Source organism: Ptychodera flava (assembly GCF_041260155.1).
Source record: "Ptychodera flava strain L36383 chromosome 23 unlocalized genomic scaffold, AS_Pfla_20210202 Scaffold_23__1_contigs__length_28996876_pilon, whole genome shotgun sequence".
Lineage (NCBI taxonomy): Eukaryota > Metazoa > Hemichordata > Enteropneusta > Ptychoderidae > Ptychodera > Ptychodera flava.
The window spans coordinates 8,035,110-8,055,126 of NW_027248277.1; positions in this window are offsets into that span (position 1 = coordinate 8,035,110).

Sequence of the window (20,017 nt, forward strand, 5' to 3'; positions counted from 1 at the left end):
ATAGCAAAATTTATTGAGACGACTACGCAGACGCAAAAATGAGAATTAGCATACGATCATGTGATCTATTGACACAGTTTGTTTGTCTACGAGTACAGCACTGAACGATATGATAATAGTTCGATCTTGAGGGCTAAAAATTAACACTGATATATTCATCAAAAGATCAAGGATCCCGTGCGTGTAAGGTTGCTAACGTTGGCATTCTTTCAACTGTTTGCCCTTCTGCACAAAAACATTTTATACCACTTTAATATTTTATATTCTTTGAAGATTTACAGATCTTAAATACACTTATTCGAGGTTTTGTTTCTGTTTTCCAAAAGACTAACATAGGCAAATACATAGCCTCGCAAATGTAGCGAATCATGAAGTCATTGACTTTTTGTTCGATTTGAACGAAAACAAAAAGGACATTTAACGAGTTCACTATAGTTATATACTGAGCTGGTCTTGCTAATCCTTGCTGAGGAATATACATTTGCAGGTAAACCTAGGCCCCAGACATTTAATTTGATGCCACCATTACATTTAAGTGACCAGTAATGCAATTACAAGATCAGGGTTTTGGTGATCTTACCATCCATCAGAGACATAAAAACGCTTTTTAGTTTTTCTTATTGTGTTATAGCTTTACAGATGCCAATGATTTTTGTGACGTCATTCCCACATTATTACTTATAATGTAATCTATTACCCAGCATTGTAGCCCACGATGTTGTCTACATCTACAAATTAACTTGCATTTTGAAAACTATAAAATGATAGCAGTAATTTACTCCTACTGACCGATAATGGATTCAAGTAAACTTTACACTCCAAAATGTACACTTCTTCGCCTCGGGGCGGGAGGGTCTACTGTGCTGTTAAAATATATATCGCCGTCAAGGATCATATGTGCTGTCACGTGATTTGAAATGGCGTTCTTTACACAATTCATGAATTACCATTAGTTGTCTATTTAGTATATTTGTTTAAGAGATAATTACTTACATAAGGAATCAAAAACAGAAAACGTGTCATTAGTTCATCAAATGAGTAGGACAAGACTTTAAAGCAGTTAACCTCACGCAAATTAAATGTTCGGAACACAATAAGTGCACACCCCTCTACTTTAGAAACAGTAGTCGTGCCATCCTTTAAGATTGGCCGGCCAGATTGAATACAATTAGCAGTTGAAAGGAAAGCATCAAGCAAAGCTGTCTTACTCATTATAAGGTAGTTATCGTTTACTGGTGAGATATCAACACAGGTATTGATTATCTCTGTAAAGTGCAAAACTTGGGATGGAATTTACGAGCGACTATTCGATTTTCATAACAATAGTACCAGACCATTATCTACATAACAGTTATAAGTTCCATGGTGACAAACTGCATATGACAAGAAGCAGTAGTATCAGTAGCGGCAGCAAAAGCATCAACAGTGGCGTTTTTAAAGTTGTATTTTCTATGGTTTTATTTGTTTCATAGTCCGTGTCATCGATACTAAAATCAAACTTACAAGCAAATGCCCTGCTTAGTTTCACTATTTGACAGTAGCTTGTTAGACGTGCATTTGTTTATGCGCCGTGTGCTCCTCGATATCCATTGTGCTGAAGTTGGTGTGTAGGTCACAGGCCGTTCACGTTCCAGCTGTACTTTGATGGTTGACGTATGCGTAGTAATATTGGTCATGTGCTTGGGTTCAATAATGGCGGTTGGTTCAAATCGCGCGGACGCCCTTACCAACATTGAACCTTACCGTAGGGAGCAAGAAGGTGGTTTTACATATCCTTGAAGCCGTCCATAGTCACAATTTAGGTTTCCTATTGATTTGACCAGGGATTTCAGTCATCGAAAAAATAAAAAAAAATCAAAAGATACAAATAGTGTCCCTTTAAGACTTGTTTTAGAGCGACACGTCCTATCAACAGATGTCATATGACTTAATTAAATCGAAATTGGAGCCATTTTCTGATTTCATCCGTCACAAGCTGATAAGAAGACTCGCGTTGAACTGCGATATCCCCTCCAACGTGTAACAGTCGGTCATTTTCAATGAAAGAACACTATCGGGATGAACTCAGAACATTGTATTGAAACCTTCGTACATGCTATTGACCATTACACGAACCTTACTGAGAACGTTGAAATCTGCCGTTAGAAAGTAAGGATTGAGTACAACCATGTTACTGAGAATCAGAATAGTACATAAGTTGACAATAAGAAATGCTTTGTACAACCATAAATATTTTTTTTCATATTTGAGTACGTTCCAAGCAGAAATTACATGTTACATTTAGTGACCATTAAAGATTATGCGAATGAAACTTTAATAATTTCTGTGAAACCTTGTCCTTCTTTAATATATGTACTTCATATTCTTCACTAATTACATTTTATTTTAATATCATATTTTTGAAGAAAGTCACCGACACATATTAAAGGGACATGAGCTGTAACTTGTGACAAGTTTTTCAGTATTCTGCTTCTATATATCAACTACCATGTCTGACCCTAATCCGTTTGTGATGCTGAAATTTCAAGTATTCTTTTTCTCAACACACCTTTTATGTTTGTAGTGATCATTGTTTATTGTTTACAAATGAATTCTAATCCAGACTTGAATACAATTTTCAACAATAACAATGGAGATTATACTCATATATAGGTTGTGTTGATATGCTAAATACCTGGCATTAAATTACAATTTAGGGATTCAATGTCATGAATGTGCACACATAAAGCACATGCTACCCAGTTTTCAAAATCTATTTCACGTTTACTTGCCTTCATGATTATAGCAACATTAGCTTCACCAAATACACACAAATATTTTCGTTGATCATTGTACCAGTACTGGATGAACGTATGGAAACTTATGAATCATACATGTAGCTATGTACATTGTTGGTTGATTGAAAGTAAACACATGTTCACGCACGCGGGTCCGAAAGAAATTCGAAAGGTTGATCTAAATTTGGCTATATCGGCGGATAGAGCAGCCATTCAACACGATTTCGCACTTTAACTTTATAATAAAATCTATCCCGTGAGTAATTTTTACTCTAATTTCTAACAGCGGTCTATTTTTACCCCTAAAATGTGACAGAAACGACTGGATATAAATATAAACACGTACAGTGATATAAAATGATTAACACATTAACATCCTAATTGCCATTGCTGTGAAAATAAACTTGTAAATTGTTCTCGGAAATCGATTATGAGAAACTTACCTGTTTCACGTATACAAACGACTTGAAGACGACAGGTTAACGGGTGACGTCATCGAAACATGTGAACGGCTCGCAGAATCTGATGACGTATCAGTTCACGTCCCGTTCTCGTAAGGAATCTTAATCTCTCTATTACACGAAGTTTGAGCGATACCGCGTCATATTCGAGTGATGTGTCAGCATTTTGACTCGGTGCTGCGCAACTCGTCAAAATACGGACACATCACTCGAATACGACGCTGTATCGCCCAAAATTCGTATAATTAGAGGTTATTTAAACAATAAAGCACACCCAGCGACGCGGTATACCACGAGATTTTGACTAGTTCACGACATATATGCACTCGGTAACGCTCGTGCATATATGTCGTGAACTGGTCAAAATCTCGTAGTATACCGTCGCTGGGTGTGATTTATTGCTATTATATCATAATAGTATATTGAAATTCTGGCATGGAACGTCAAAAACGGATTTTTGCTCAAGCTGAGAGCTCGCGCGTGTGCCAGCCGTGGTATATCGCCAATATACCTTGGCTCTGTTCGCGTCTCGACCAATCAGATCGCTGTATTTCCGCCATCAATATACTTGTATGATGTAATTCGTGTCATTTGTGCTGCGTCAGACACTCAGACACTCGACTTCGCATGGCACTCATGCTGATACGACACATGAAAAGGCGATATTGGGTAATAACCGATTTGTCATATACCCATGCCCATAATTTTACTAATAGTACAAAAAACCTTAAATTTTGAGGCTTTACTTTATTACGCCTTGCGCATGAATATCTAAATATTTCTGTGAACAGGCTTCATTCATAAAGTATACGACGAAATTTGGCAACCAGAATACTGGTGTTCCTCGAAGCTCTTCATTTTTTTACGTCGGCAACATCGCTTCGCAGGCGGAGAGCAGCAGCCATTTTGTTTGTTTACCTTATTTACCAACAAGCTGCTAATGTAGTTCGAGAAAACTCCAAAACCGATGACATTTATCGTGCATATCTCGACGTTTACCGTGAAATATCACGGCTGATATTTTACGGTGAACGTTGGATGAAGCAATATGGGCATGGGTATATAATAAAAACATATGAACAATATTTGTATTTTAATGAAATGTGTGAACGTGTCTATACTTTCTTCGTTGCTAAAATACAAGGTCTAATCCCGATTTATCATATACCTACATTCACGTGCCTGTGTAAAGCTATGGGAGAAAGCGCCCTCAGATCCGTGCATTTTTTTTACGTATCACGCCCCGGCCCGGTGCCCAAATATGGGCAACCGCGTGCATTTCTGAACTATCTCGATTCTGGTTACTACGCGCGTTGCTATCCGCAAACGTTCCATTCGTACACAGAGCCAGCGCGAGATTTGGAAAACGTCTGCTCGCTCAGATCGTAGTTGCGCGTGGCGACAGTGGAGCCGCGCCGGTGACATCGGCTTTTATTTCTAAATTCTAGTGAAATCCTGTGTATACTAAGTGCGTGCCTGTTCAGGATAAATTACAAGAAACTGACATCACGCTTTTGTCCATATTACACCTCGATTTCAACCTTGATCCCTGTTGGTCACCTACAGTACGGATGTTGCTTTGCGCAATCTAGAATTTACAGGTAAACAAATGACGTCATTATGTATGTCAATCCGCGACGGGAAGCGGCCATCGTATTTATGAAAAACTGACACACATGGCGGTGAAATTTTGATATCGCACGCATTTTTATCTCCTCACAACGTTGAATATTATGTAAACTACATATTTATCATTCCATAAGGTATATGATAAAACCTTTACGGCCCTGATACGGCTTTTGCGGCCCTTGGTCGTACGGCGTACGGGCCCTCGCACGCTCGGGCCCTTCCGCCGTACGACCTCGGGCCGCAAAGCCATATCAGGGCCGTAAAGATTATTATCACTTTGCCTCAACCAAAATGAAGTTTTTGGTTCGATCAACATTTTAGTCAGTCAGGGTCATTTCAAGTGTCGCATGACTACATTAGTGTTGATTAAGCCTCAAATTGACGAAAAGGTAAGGGGCAAAAGATATTTTATGCATTTTGTGTCGTTTCTTAATAACATTTACACAAAATAAAACATTTTCATAAAAATTAATCCGATGAAAGGGATATACAATAATTGACGTGTTTTTGTTTTTTCTTCGGTGAAAACATTATTTTTACACTATTTATCATTCTGTACACTTTTCTTATGAACACCCTCATCTAATTTTCCAAATTTAGTTCCAATCGTGTTTTTCACAGTGTTTATTTGTCTGTCTTTATTGCCTGGGTTTTCATGATAACAAATATTCGCGCATGTACATAGCAAATAGTTGCGTCTCTTCAAACATTTGCGAGGCGCGTTTAGATGACACACTCAAAGAAGTAATTGCGCTATAAGTCTGTTTAAACAAGTGATGTATAGGCCTAAGTCGTGTTTATAGAGTAAAGTCTGTATGCATTGATGACGGAAGCTTAATGGGAGTTGAAGGAAAACATTTATCGGCTTAGAAAGGCTCACCCTCAAAGTCAGAGGTGATAACAAAAGTTTCCTTATAGGAAACAAAGTTGCTTACAAACGATATATTGGCAGAAGGGTAGATTTATCAGCTGGCTGTGAACCAATGACACTGGGCAGACGATTTGTTTCTGTATCTGCGGGCAGAGGGCGAGTCTCGGACAATGTTTCTCATCATCAGGGGAGGGCTATCATTTATTGCTGAACAATTTAATCGATCAGTACAACTCTGTTACATGTTGCGAGAAAGAACGTTTTCGGCTGGAAGAGAGCTGCACCGGCGTTGTCGTTGAGGACAACAAAAGGTCAGCAAGGATTTTTCAATGGTCAGAGTTGAGGTAGAGAGAGGAGCGAATTCATTGCCAAATCGGTTAACAGTCCTTACGTACACTCCACACAGCGCCCGCCTGAATGTTTGTGTCACAAATCGCGCTCAGTAACTAAAACTCCTTCGATAGTGTTTTCGAGAGCAGAGTGTCACGAGTCAGGAAGGAAGTGAGCTCGCACTGGCAGCCGAATTCCGTCCTCTGTTAGTCCTTTTTTACCAGGGCTGGTTAACAAAAAAAACTGAGCGTACAGAAGCCATGAAAAAAAAGTTAGAATTATAAATAAAACCTGCAGTGAATATGACGCCGTGCAATCCTGAAATTACATTGTTTTGCAATTATCAACTGCTTTACTGAACAGAATTGAAAACCCTCTGAGGACAGACAAGGCAATAATTCGTTCTGTGTCGTGACATTTAAGTACTTGTTTTAATTTGTTTAAACCCAGGCATTAACCTTAATATCTATGTTTTTATGAGTCATTTTCTTTTTAATTGCAGACGTGATATTTACCCAGGCAAGTCAAGTGAGACACAATTTCTGAATAATAGAATCATTTATAACAAACTGCAAAACAGACAGTGTCTGTGTCACAAACTTCTTCAAACGTTCGGTTTCCAGTAAAAGTGTGATGAGGCCGTTGGTTACGCTTGTTATTTGTTAGGGGCCTAAGTCTATTGGCTGGGCTCATATTGGTTTCGTTTGTTTTTCTTTCTTTCTGCTTCTTCTTCCGTCAATTCTTTACCAGCCTTGATTAATGAAATTGCTGCATGTACACTTCTCAAACTTGGCAAAGTTATCATTGCCAATAAAAGGTGGTGCACCTCATCCTTGAATGTTTTATTAGTCATGTGACCTGGAGGCCTATTGGATTTGTCCAAAATCTAACCATGGCTTCCTCTGATGACCTAGGGGTCTGGCACTTTTGAAACTTACTGCATAACAAGCAAATTCCCTTTCCTTTAAAGGTCTGATGAAATCAACCCGGTTCTGGAACCTCGAAAGTGAAAGACTTAAACTTTTGCGCTAACTTTCCTAAAGGAATCTTTCAATCATTCTCTTTCAAAATCAAGAATAAAAATAGGGGGTCACCATGCAAATTTTGGTACTAGAGAAACAAATAACCCAAGATTTACCGATATTAGAAATTCAAAATGGCCGCCATCCCTGTGTTAACTCTATGGTGAAAAATAAAGATTTTCGAATTTCAAAAAACTAAGACGGTGAAAAGTTTTCTTTCACCAAGAGCTTTAAAATGAACCCCCACATGTGGTATATCAGAAGAGAACTGTAAAAGTTTGAGAGTCCGAATGTCCGTCCCCGAGGTGCGTTCTACCTTAGGCCTAATAGCTTCCAGGGGCAATATTGGTACACTCGCAACAGAAGTGCAACATAAAAGTACGCCCGAGTGTTAATTTTATAATTCTATGTACGGTTTCTATCAGGGTCATTTAGATATACACTTAGGCCATGCCTTCAGAGGGGTCTTTGTTGGTGCGCTATGACGTAACAACGCTGTTCATTTACATAGAATAGCGGTCCACGCCGCCTTACCTCTGCCGCTTATCTGCTAACACGACGAAGTAAGCCCCATGTGTGATCAGTGCAACCTACGCACACAAACCTTCCGTTTCTCACCAGCAGACTCTCCCGCTAGCGCTACGTCTGTTGGAGAATTGCCCAACCCAAAGGATGCGGCAAGTGCCGCCTGGTTTTTTTAAACGGGTTTGTCCTTGTCCATCATGGGAAGATCGTGCCCATGACGCCTCCGTGGACATACAATGCGAAGACATCCAATGCGTCACTACCACAGTCACTTGTGATTCGATACACGACAGCTGTGTGGTATACACAATGCATACCACACAGCAGCGACCATCATGTATGGAACCAAAAGTGACGGTGGCCAATACGGCCTCTGATGGGCATTGCTTTCGCATTGCCTCGGTTTCAACCAGGAAATGTTACTCGCTTCGATCAATCAGCAAAACTTGTAGCTTTGGCTGGCGAGACTGAAATTTGGCGAGCGTTAGGGACTGGACACAAATTACAGGGGGGTGGGCTGGTGTTTTTTGGGGGTGGGTCGCCATTTTCGCGCAAGCATTTTTGAAGGGTCATAACATTTTGTGCAAGCCTATGGGGGAGGGTCACCTTTTTTCATGCATCAAAGCTGAAATTGCATGTGCACGTTATGGAATACTGAAAAAAGAAAAAATACCTCCTGGCACTTTCATTTTCTGCCATTACCATTTTCAGCGCGCCCTTCGGGCGCAAATTTCAGGTATAATAAACAATGTATTGATGATCCAAGCAGCCACATTGATTTAAGTTGTCATGATTTCTACTTATTCAACACTATTGTGCATAACTGTCCCCTATAATGACTCTTTCAATATTAATTTGGGAGATTACTTATTTGACATCATTCTCCCATTGACAATACATTGGGTATAGGTCGGTGTCAAATGTTCATGTCGTTGTATGTACATTTTTAAATTTTTGAGGACATTGACAGAATACAATCTGTTTAGAATAGTGCGTAGTGTCATCAATAACAACTGGAAGCTTCAGGTCGAACAACTTTTGAATAACAATTTAGGATCAGATAACCTATGAGTTATTTGTAGTTTCCTCATAGCCTACAATGTATAGTGAATCAACATTTTGGTGAAATTCCAAAATCAAATTTCTTGCACAACCATTGACTTGAAACCACTCTAGTCTAATCATGAATATTAATACTAATAATTAGGTGTACATAAATGCACAGGTTTACCAAGTTTTGTATTGGAAAAAAATTATTCATAGTTTCATCATAGACTGCCATGTATAGTGAATGGACATTTCAGTGAAATTCCAAAATCAAATTTCTTGCACACCCATTGACTTGAAACTATTCTAGTCTAATCATGAACATTAATACCAATAATCAAGTGTACATAAATGCACAGATTTTCCTATTTTTTATTGGAAAAAAATTATTCATAGTTTCATCATAGACTGCCATGTATAGTGAATCGACATTTAAGTGATATGCCAAAATCAAATTTCTTGCACAACCATTGACTTGAAACAACTCTAGTCTATCATGAACATTAGTACCAATAATTCAGTGTACATAAGTGCACAGATTTACCTATTTTTGTATTGGAAAAAAATTATTCATAGGGTTTCACCATAGACTGCCATGTATAGTGAATCAACATTTCGGTGAAATTCCAAAATCAAATTTCTTACACACACATGGACTTGTAACCACTCTAGTCTAATCAAGAACATAAATATCAATAATCAAGCATACATAAATACACAGATTTGCCAAGTTTTGTATTTAAAAAAAATTATTCATAGTTTCTTCATAGACTACTGTATAATGGATCCACATTTCATGTGAAATTCCAAAAACAAAGTTATTGTACACAGATGCACGTGTTACCACCCTCTTCTAATCAAGCACAATTATGTCAATTATTGAGGGTCATATATACACAAATAGTGCATATTTTTAATTCTGAAAATTTTTTTTTACAGTTTTGTCATAGACTCCCATGTATAGTGGATCAACATTTTATGCGAAATTCCAAAAACAAAGTTATTGTACACAGATGCACATTTTACCACCCTCTTCTAATCAAGCACAATTATGTCAATTATTGAGGGTCCATATATGCACAAATAGTGCAAATTTTTAATTCTGAAAATTTTTTGACAGTGTTGTCATAGACTCCCATGTATAGTTTTGTCATAGACTCCCATGTATAGTGGATCAACATTTTGACAGAAATTCCAAAATCAAATATCTTGTTCACATGTATGTGCACTTGTAAACAACCCATGCTAATCAAGTATATCTATATCAGTTATTAAACATCTGTATATGAACAGATATAGCTAGTTTTATACTGGAAAATACACGTTCGTAGTTTTCTTATAGTCGACTACATGTATAGTGAATCAACATTATCGATAAAATCTAAAAATTACATTTTTTGTACAGGCAAGCACTTTTTACCTGCCACTTCAAGCAAAGTACATTTACATGAATTATCACACACATATGATTTGATATTTTTGGACAACGCGTTATATCGGCCACATTTTGCCTTCCTTTCGGGAGGGCGACTTAAAAAGTATAGCAAGTCAGAAGGGGGTCTTTAACACATTGCGGGTTTTTTTTGTGGGTATTGAGTAACAGGGGAGGGTCACTTATCTTCATGCACGGATAAGGGGGAGGGTCACTAATTTTTGTGCATGAACTTTTGAAGGGTCACTATTTTTTACGCAGCGGTTTTTCGAAAAACACCGGCCCACCCACCCCCTGTAATTTATGTCCAGCCCCTTAAATCATGTCAAGATTCCCCAGCACAAACGCTGTAGGTTCGAAAACATTTCCATGTGGAAATGATACTTTACTTGAGGGGTGAACTGACTATCAATCGGTGATTGCTCTACAAATATCACGGATGATGTCATAATCATAAACATTGTGATCTTTTGTTCTACTTGATCGGTAGTTTATTTACTCTCTGGGGAGTCATAAGCCATTAATTCGGTAACGCAGAAATTTTCCGCGTTCAGGGGATTAGCCTAGATACATGGTTCGTGCCGGCCAATCCCCTCATGCGTGGACTCTCAGTATGATACTAATTACGTAAAAGGAAACCCTAGAGGTTACTCCCCATGGGGAGCGTACGAATATGAGAAATACTTACTTCCCGTGAAAAGATGCGGCTTCGTGCAAACATCGGAAAGGCGAAAAACAGTCGACTGGACTGAATTTTGGAAACGGCAACATTGCAATTTTCCTTTGCCATATTTAATGATTGCGCACGCTAAATGATAACAGAAATGAACACAACTGTTCTATAGACCTTCAAGGGTAAATCTGTCAATTTTTACCATTAGGGTTTCTCCAGACCTTTCAAATATGTCCATAAAATTGCGAACAGTCATGTGACCTTAGCCGCTATTTTGGATTTTTCTAAAGAATCCAATTTAATCTGTAAAAATCCTTAACTCCTGAAAGAACGGAGATCATGTGAATTGTAATTTCGATCATATAATTATTCATGTAAGTATTATCAAGTCTTTGAAAGGAATAGGAGCGGTCACATGGTTTGGCGGTTATCTTGGTCTTTGCAAAAATCCTATGATAACAAATTGAATAATGTTTAAAATACTTTTTCTCCAAAACTAATTCACCATTTAAAATTGAAATTTTACTTATACCATCAATGGCATGTGGATATATAGGTGTGGAAAGCGCACTTGGATCAGTCACATTGTTTGGCAGTATTGGATTTTGTGGAAAACTTATAATTACCAGTGAATAATGTTCAAAAGTGTTCTTCTACAAAACAAGGGCATCATTTCACCTGAAATTTTACTACTCATATCATAATCATTAGTGTGTGTACTTTTGCATTTGCTAAAGGGGTTAGGGTCAGTTGTGCGGTTTTGTGGTCATATTGCATTTTGCCAAAAACTTATGATAACCAGGGAATAATGTTCAAACTCTTCTGCTCTGATAATATTTGCGAAAGGCATTAGGATAGGTCACGTGCTTTGGCTTCTACATTGGATTTTTCGTAAAACCCAATCTAATCTATAAAACTCTTAAACTGTAGAACCAGAAAACCATTTGAACTGACATTATGCGATCACTTGTGTGAGCACTATTAGTTTTGCAAAATGCATATGCATCGGTAACATGGATAGGCGTCAATATTCGTTTTTGCGAAAACACTACGATAACCATTTAATAATGTCCAAAATATTTCTCCTCCAAAACTAATTAACCGTTTGAACTGAAATTGTACTCATATCATTAATGATGTGTGGACATATACGTGTGCATTGCGCATTTGGATCAGTCACGTTGTTTGGTGGCCTCATTGGTTTTTGCGAAAAACATAATTACCAGTGAACAGTCCGGGCAATGTCTCTATATGGCATAGTAGTGAAGATTAAATCAAGTACTGTATATGTAATTAGGGCTAAAGGTTAAGTTTGCTGACGTTGAAATGTTTCCTCAACTGGGCGTAGTTTTGTAGAAGTCATGCCTCAAAATGTTGAGATAACTATCTGACCTTACATATCCAGCGGTCGAGTGCAACTGTTGGCTACCCAGAACTGTTTCAGTCCCAGTCGAACTCCGACTTTCTCACATGTTAGAATAGTAGAAATTTCTGCATTGATAAAATTTTTAGATATTCTTTGCCCTCGATTTTATTTGGCAATGTATAAATTTGACTTTTTTGTTCTCTTTTTTTGCTTTTGTGTAATATTTTGGCGATTTTATTAGGCGCGTTTTTGAGCGAGCCCGCAAACAACACAAAGTCAACTTCTGAAGTTATTAAAATATCGCTCAAAACAAGATGAAACACAATAAACTTATTTGAATCAGCAGGCTTTAGTAAACCAACGACATTCGTTGTGTTCGAGGGGTATGCGATATCTACCACTACTAGGCAGAATCTACAGTCGAGACAGCGGGTATGTCTGGTGCAGCTATGGGTCATTGTATGTACTTGACGCATGCTAATGTGTAGGCTGTGTAACAGGCGCTAGTCATCGCTCTGTCATAGCTGTTGAATTAGTACGTATATTTACATTGTATATAATAAACTCGACACCCATGACAGCAAAATGGCAAGCGCCTGTGACAGGGCCTACCGCGAGTGATTATCAAGAATATATGGCATACATAAAAGGCAAGCCCGAACACCATGCACCATCAACTTAGGTCTGAGAAGGGCTAATCGTACCCGGAAATGCATAGTTATCAAACAAATCATGCCCCATCTTGCCCAAATGACCAACAAGGACAAATGACCCACCATTGTAAAGCTGAGGATATTCTCTATACTGGAGATTGCGATTAAATTTAAATTTCACCAACAATAGGAGATATTTGGCGACAAGTTACTGAAAATTTACTGGGGCCAAAGCCTGATTTCAAGGAGCCTTACCTGACAAGGAAAACCATCAAAAGTAGTAATTTTAGACGTATTAAGCACTTGTGTTGGTCGCCATCTCGACCGTTCTGAACCATGTGAGTGATACATCCCAAAACTACCAAGTGCTAAAAATAAAGGTGAAATAAAGCCGAAAAGTTACAACGCTTTGTAATCTATAAGCCCAGATTGATACGATTAATGCTACTTTGCTCTAAACACGACTGATACTAATTTTGGATAATTGGATAGTGAAGTAATATAAGCTTGATCTGCAAATGTAAGTTGAAAGAACGCTTGAAAAACATCATCAACCAAGCATTTTTCTACAAAAACGGTTCACGCCGTTACAAATATGTGGTATTAGGGTATAATTTTACATATTTTGTTAAAAATATAGCTAACGCTAAAGTGTTTTATACCGAGAAAGACATTATCAGTATGCTTGATTGCTTGATAACAGATGTCACATCTTTTGTTGATATTGTGTATGTGTCTGACCCTCCGTTCATGATACCCACTTCAGTAAGGAGACGCTTCATATAGAATGATTTGCACACAAATGCAATATTGTTTGCAACTTTATCTATTGGTACCACAACATATTTATGGTGTAGGTTTCGAGACAGGCGACTGCCATAGGGTCTTTAAGTACTGGAGATGTTTTCCTTGTTTTTTTACGTTTCTTCAATTTTTGAACATTTGCATTTACCGCATCCATCACCTTACTTTTCCATTCATCGAAAGTTGTGATGTCAACATCATATTTGGCGGCCATGGATGGAATGAAGTCCTTGAGAGATGACTCAATAAACCTAACACACTGAGAATAGTTGACTGTCCTTGGCTCCCTAAAATTAGGTCCCTTGGATAACAATTTCCTTAACCTGGCATTTTCAACAATCCTGAGATCCCCTGTTACAATATGTCTGTGATTCGGATCACAGAACTGAGAATGCTGACAGTCACAACTTTCAGTGTCAGATAGGCATTCGTCTTCTGAGATGTTTATACTTTCAACTGTTTGTTTGTAGTTGAAGATGTTATTACGAATAGGTTTAACTAGTCTGTATGTCACTCGAGGTCCATTATCATCCTCTTTCATTTCTCTTGGTAGGTATTGATGAATATCACGTTGATTAAAGATCTTCGAAAGGTTGATATCATCGAGACCCTTATTCCCGTAATATACTACACAGGTATTTTTAGGTGGAGTTACTGATTGCTTAGTTGGCTGTTTTTGTAGTTTAGTGTCTATTATATCCAATATGTAATCGTACCATTGATGGTATTTCTGTTGGTAATCTTTGTGTTGTAGGACAGAAAGAGCAATCTGTTTCAATATTCGTTTTTTGGTCTGATCTAGAATCTTTCTAATGTTATTAAAAGATTTACATAGGTTGTTTTTCAGAAATGACTTAACATATGAAAAAACTCTTCACATGAAACAGCTGATCGTTTTTTGTTTCTGTTTCCATGAACGTTCGATGGTCTTACACCAGTGCGTGAAATTCTTGGAAATAGAATTCCAATACTGTGGTTATCATTTGAAAACCCCTTTTTCTTTGCTCGTTCATTAAACCCATAAGGGTAAATTGTTCTCATCAGTTTCATTAGTCCATCTTCTCGATCTAATCTCATCCTGCGCATATGTTTGTCAACTTTCCGACGCATATCATATCCATCACCGCAGAATTTTTCAATAATTTGCACAGAAAATGAATTTTCCGTGCAAGTATTTTGAAAGTGGTCTATGATTTGTTCACAACCAGATTTGCTTGTTCGATGTATATTCATACGTTTACTTTAAAGGGAAAGCTGTTTCACCTACGTATTGTACATTGCGTTGATCACATGACAGTAGATATAATATTTTGGGACTTGCATGACAAATTCTCACCAGAGTGATTAATTATTCTAAACTTTTTGTTAGTTACATTTGATACAAACTCTGTAGAAGTAACCAATCTTGGACAAGTTTTACAACGTTTATCACCACATTTATTAATAGTAAAGTTATCGGTAACGTGATTCCCATAGGCCACCTGGACAGAAGGAGTTCCTGCTTCCTGTATCTCAGTGACTTCGGCATCACCCTGACGAGACTCACGTGACTTCCTAGGGGACTCGATCTGTGGGCTGCACAGATCGAGTTTTCGATCATGTTATAACAGGCATAATATAATAGGCATAATTATCATAATGTTAATCTTTGGGGTATGGGGTAAACTTTGGTCATGTTTCATGAAAACTTTCGAAGATATTGGATAATACAATATGTCATCTCAATGAAAAATAAATTGCATTCCTAATGATACCAAACAAATGAGGTTGGGTTAAAAAAGAAGCTCAGCAGATGACTCATAAGAAGACAAATTTGACGAAAATGCATGTTGGGCGCAAAATCGTGATTTTGCGGTACCCTTCAAAACATGACCGTAACAGCTATTGCATCCCTATATTTTTATGTTAAATTCCATTTATTATTCTAGGGATCCCAAGGCTACTGAAAAGTACAGGTTTTTTATCCTGTGGGGGTGCACGTAGACCCCTCTCGCCCACGGCCTAAGGCTGACTGGCAGTCAGTCAGTCAGTCAGTCAGGCAGGCTGGGCAGCTTACTTGATCATTTGACTTCTTTCATTAGCACCTTTCCTTATTCAGCAAATTTTGGTTTTTGATCCTCCGCAATTCCTCCGCATTATCCCTTTTAGCAACTGGAATTTCCCTGAAGAGGATTCTTTGGCATGTATCTTTAACCTACCCATAATACGACAAGTTTCATAGAAATATCTCTTCCATTAACGTTTATACGGATAAGAGAGGGGATATCACTGCAAAGCATCAACTCTTCAAGTAATATACAGCAATATCTAGTCTGGCCTACATTTGTTTTACCAGTGATGATCCTCTGCTAACAGCCTTTGCGATGACAGAGAGACTTCGCAAAACGGAGAAAACTGATGTGACATACACAGCCTACCGTAATAAAATAAATCAAAATCGTACTGGTAAAATTGTGAAGATTATATGTATAAACTTAAGTCTCAAATATTAATTCAGGTTTCATTCTTTGCTTGTTAATATCGATAAGGTTCTCGTGATATGTGTATCTATGTAAATCACTTATTCCCCCCCTCTCTCTCTCTCTCTCTCTCTCTCTCTCTCTCTCTCTCCGATAAATGCAATTTTTGTCTAACAGACAAACTATTCATTATCCCTAATTAATTAAAACTCATTCAATGTCTACTTTCTTCCAAACCCACCTATACAAAGAATGGGACAAAAGTTAAAATATTTGAGAAAATGCGTACCATCAAAGCGCAGAAAGTGACATATATCATGTAAAAAGTGACATATATATCTGATAATCACGTAATTACATGAGAATCGAGTTACAGGTAACAAATATACTTGATTTGTCGTATCTTTATCATAATATATTTCAGCGATCCTGCTTGAGCACTGCGATTTCCAGGAAGAACAGAGAAATATCTGTAGAGTTTGCTTTTCATAGAGTTGAATCTTGAGTGATTATCATCAGTCTTGATGATGGATTTGTGAAGGCACCAGCATTTTCACCATATCTTTTTTATGGAACACTTTATGATGTTTGAGTCCAAATTTCTTTTAAGAAATGCTCCATGACCTAATCAATCTTCGACTGCATTCTCCAATAACTGACATGCCTAAAGTGACTTCACTGATGTATTATTGAGATGTTACGGTTTGCAAAGACGCTCTGCAAACTTATTGACAAGTCGCTTAAACAACTAATGTTTCCATGTTGCTCTATCAGTAAAGAGTAATATTCACTTGCGGTTCCACCCTGGTACCTACAGTGACAATGTTTACATATCTGGTCAGTCATGTGACTTTGCATGTTTAGTTAATTTAGAATAGAATGTACTCCATTTGCCTTCCACCGAAAATATTGGAGTCTTGACTATAGGGGCTCTGTTTGAATTTAAATGCAAGTTAGCTCCCCACTCAAGCAAATCTTCATTGTGCATATCCGCGTTGACTGTCTGTCTGGTATTTTGGCAACTAAAGAACCTTTGTGTCATTCAGATGACAAAGATTGCATTTGTTGTTTGCAATACTTTGTTCTGTTGGTATGGGTGTTCCATTATAGTTGTAATTACTTTCATTTCTTCCGTGTATTGAACACCTACCTTCCTGATACTAAGGCAATAAGTATCTCGAGGTAAGGTGTTGATATATACTTTTCAAGTTTCTTTTAAAATCCAATCTGATTCTGACCTAATGCTGAACGTTCACTTCTCATCTGACCTATGAGGTACAGGGATAACGGGGTATGGTATGAACCAGATTGTGGGTTCAACCCTCTACTTTAAAATCCACTCGCAAAAAATCAACGTTTTTCAATCGATGCACCGTGTAAAATATTTGGCGAGGCCTTAGATAGCCACATGAAAATTTTGATTTGAACCATTAGTGCTTCCTACCTATTGACGTCAGATCGTGCTTTTAGCCTCCCCTTTCGGTAAGGTTCACCCTTCCATTCAGGTTTCCCATCTGGTAAGGATAGCCCATCTCCCTGTGTGGTAATGCTGGTTGTTTCCGTGAGTCCCATTCTGATGTAGTTGGTTTGCCCCTCGATATCTGCCAGCAAACCTGTTTTGGCAAGACCCTTGCAATTGTCCACGCTACAGGTGTGATTACACAGCTCGGCTTCCATCGAATCATAGAGCGTAAAATTGGCGTCATCCTAATCCCAATCCTAAACCTCAGATGACCTTTCTAGCTGACGCTGAAAATGACACTAATCAGCGTCAGCTTCAGCATCGTATTCGAAGAATGCCGAAGTGACACTACCCGATGACGGATAAAGGATAAACTTCACCCACAACTTAAGAAAATAACAATTCCGTTCTTTCACAACACAACTTTCTTTGGAATCGTAAAACTGGTTCGAAGGATATCTCATTAAGACTAGTCTTTTGGTAGTGTTCGTAAATATCAGTCCATGATGTGTATGTTGTTGTCCTGTCAACTCTTGAGTTCCGATTTTCCAAAAATAAGTGCAAAAAGGCATCCATAGTCCGAAATGTGTAAAAATTGCCACCATGAGAGACGATATGAAAAAGCTTATAATTTAGAGAATATGTAAACAATGAATTTGTATAACCACGACTTGAGGCCTGAAAATATCGACGTATTAAACATATAGCATTCGAACCTAGAGCTAAGAATGTTTTGTTCTAACCACATCTTGAAAACTGGATAGTACTAGAGAAGAGGTGCTTACTAAATATTATGAAATGCAAACGCCACGGTGTTTTGATTAATTTTTAAAGCAATATAAACTTGGGAGCACATTTTTACAGTCGTGTTTACATATCATTTCACCAGACCCAGTCGGGAATAATCAGATCTGACGCCGGTGAAGCTGACGCTGTAGCGTCATCCTCATCGTCATATTTTGCGTGACCCCTGAGGCTGAGGATGAGGACTAGGATGACGCCACCCTTACGCTCGTTCTGATTATAATAATAACTTTCCTTGGGGTTCCATCTATATCACAGCATTGTAATGACCATACTCTTAGGATACATCAAAACATGAATTGTAATTAACATCTTGGAATCTTTACATCAGAGGTTCATAGGTTCATGACTATGATGTAAGGGTTACTTCGTACAGGATTTTTAACATAGTGTCTCTGGTCCAGTATAAGTTAACTCTGAATAAACCCTTGATAGGCTTGAAACTCCTCATAGCCGATGGTGAGGATTTACAGGTTCACTGGTTCATATACACCAGTGACATTACAATGCAGCGTCCTATAGAAACATGGAATAAATTCAGCCAAACAAGTGTATACAGGCAGTCAAACATCTGCAAACCATGGTTTCATTTTTCTGATGTTGATGATTTGTACAAGCATTACAGTCATCCGGTATACTCGCCATGTTCTTACATATTTCGTGTTTATAACAAGCCACATTTACATTCTGTGACTCGGCAGGACACGTCATTTGATGAGAAAAAAGTGACGTCAGAGGGTATTTTTGAGCTATTTCCCGAGGGAAATAGTCTTTGGAAAGGTGTCCGGTCACGTGCATCTAGTGCAAGTTCGGAGGTGCAAAGTTCTATGCAAATGAGAACAAGTGTAGCGACGCTAAATTAACACTCCTCGGATCTTGCAGTGTATAGTCACGTGACCAGAAGCTTAGTAAACACCTATTGCCTGGTCATGAGGGTTATAGCGCCTATTACCCCGAGGAGCCATGTGTTACCAGAAAAACATCGCTATTCCCCGAGGCCGTAGGCCGAGGGGTATAGCGACACACGGCCACGAGGGTTAATAAACGGGCGCTATAGCCCCAATAAAGACCAGGTTATAGGCGTTTTATTACACACCACATGCTCATTTTGTATTATCTTGTACAGTTTTTAATGTGTTTTGATATTTTGCAACGCAACAATCCATTGTGACAAGTTTACTAGGTGATGTTTCCACAGCGGTTTCAGTTGTACGCGGTACCACTTTCTTTCAAAAAATATTCTAACCATACCTAGCAACATCCTTAGTTGCACTTTAATCCTTTCCGTCGATGAGCTGTTCAAGTTGCTACGTTGTTAGAATATGGAAAATGTTGAAAAATTTGTTTTAGAGAGAATGTCGTCGCTTATCCCGGTCACAAGTTAGTATGCGCCGCCAAAGAAAAAGATTTAAACTTTCGCTCAAATTTTCCTAAAGGAATCTTTGAGTAAGTCACTTTAAAAATCAAGAATAAAAATATCGGGGGCACCTTGCAAATTTTGAACTGGAGAAACAAATTACTAGAGATTGAAATTCAAATTGGCAGCAAGCCCTTTGGAAACTCTATGGAGAAAAATAAAAATTATATTTTCAAAAATTTATGACGGGAAAGTTTTTTATTTAAAGGGATTCAGAATGTACCCAACAAGTACTAAATCAGAAAAGAATTGTCCAAATATCTGTGCTCGAGGCGCATTCTACCT